At 46.2% G+C, this 1,730-nt stretch overlaps 1 pseudogene; it reads left to right on the plus strand.

Annotated features, from left to right (window-relative positions):
* Positions 1-759: 759 nt before the first annotated feature.
* LOC102852550 overlaps positions 760-1,730 on the plus strand; it is a 68,451-nt pseudogene continuing 67,480 nt past the window's right edge.

Here is a 1,730-nt window from a genome sequence, read left to right on the forward strand (position 1 = left end):
AAAAGAACATAAAAAAAACCCACAAAACAAACAAACCACCAGACAATCAGTTTGGATAAGTTTGACTCTAATTTACACAAAAATAATAACAAAAAGTGGCAATACTCGAGGATGTTATGGGAAGAATACTGAATGACCCAGAGAGCATCAAAAGAGAGAGAAGGGTGCATGCGCCCCAGCTCCCGGAGGTAAGCCGCCGTGTGAGGATGGTCACGGTGAGCATGCAAGGCCGCGGTGGCTGCGTGACAAGCCTGCGCCACCAAGGCGCCGACTGGCCAGGAGAACGGAGCCTGCGATAGATCCTTCTGTAGCATCAAGTACTGCATGAGGAGTTGCGGCTGTGCGGTGGAAGCCACCATCTTCCCGACCCACAGAGAGGCGGGGCCTGCTCCCGTGCATGCCGAGGAGGCTCCCTGAGCGCTGGAATGATTGCATATGGTGGGAGCTCAAAGGAAGCTGGGATTTGTTGGGCGGCTTTTAAAGGCGAGAAAGGCGGGAACTATCATTTCAGGCCTCGCTGAGCAAGACGACAAGTGAGAGAAGAGTAAGACCTAGTTTCTTCAGGAGACTCTTGGAAATCTGAGGAGACGGAGCCAGCAAATACTCCAATTCAAGAAGGCTGGACCAAAGGAGCCGAGCAGGTTCGGCTAGCTGAGGCGCCATATTGAAAGGGACAAAACTCCGGCGACAGCGAGTGACACAAATAAACCCCTGGACGCCCTTGTTTCTCCAGCTCTCAGGGCCGCGGTGTTCTACCTAGAGGACTATTTAGAGATGATTGAGCAGCTTCCCATGGACCTGCGGGACCGCTTCACGGAGCTGCGCCAGATGGGCCTGCAGGTCCAGAATGCAATGAATCAGCTAGAACAGAGAGTCAGTGAATTCTTTTTAAATGCAAAGAAGAATAAGCCTGAATGGAGAGAACAAATGACATCCATCAAAAAAGATTACTATAAAGCTTTGGAGGATGCAGATGAGAAGGTGCAGCTGACAAACCAGATCTATGACTTGGTAGGTCGGTACTTGAGAAAGCTGGACCAGGAGCTGGCTAAATTTAAAATGGAGCTGGAAGCGGATAACGCTGGAATTACAGAAATTATAGAAAGGCGATCTTTGGAATTAGATACTCCTTCACAGCCAGTGAATAATCACCACGCTCATTCACACACTCCAGTGCAAAAGAGGAAATACAATCCAACGTCTCTCCATAAGACAACGGATCACATCCCCCAAAAGAAGTTTAAATCTGAAGCTTTTTGGTCTACTCTTGCATCCAAAACCTCTAAAAAAAATACACTTGGATATCAGAATAATAATTCCACAACCTCTTCCAAGAATGCTTAAACATAAATTCCTCCCAGCCCCTGGCATCCTATAACAAGGGCTCATTATCGTCAGGAACTGGCGTCCGGGCAATTACCATGACAGCAGCTCAGGCCGTCCAGCTACGGCTCAGGTACTGTGGGACAGGTCCAATTAAAACCCTGCATCTCAATAATTACACTGAATGTGAATGGTTTGAATGCACCATTGAAGAGAAGAAGAGTAGCAGATTGGATAAAAATCCAAAATCCATCAATAAGCTGTCTACAAGAGACACACCTAAAAAACGAAGATAAAGAAAGATAAAAAAATAAAAGAATGGGGGAAAATACACCAAGCAAATGACAACCAGAAAAAAGCAGGAGTAGCAATTTTAATCTCCGATAAAATAAATTTCAAAGCAAAAA

Source organism: Elephantulus edwardii, unplaced genomic scaffold (assembly GCF_000299155.1).
Source record: "Elephantulus edwardii isolate Elephantulus edwardi_28Jun2011 unplaced genomic scaffold, EleEdw1.0 scaffold00009, whole genome shotgun sequence".
Lineage (NCBI taxonomy): Eukaryota > Metazoa > Chordata > Mammalia > Macroscelidea > Macroscelididae > Elephantulus > Elephantulus edwardii.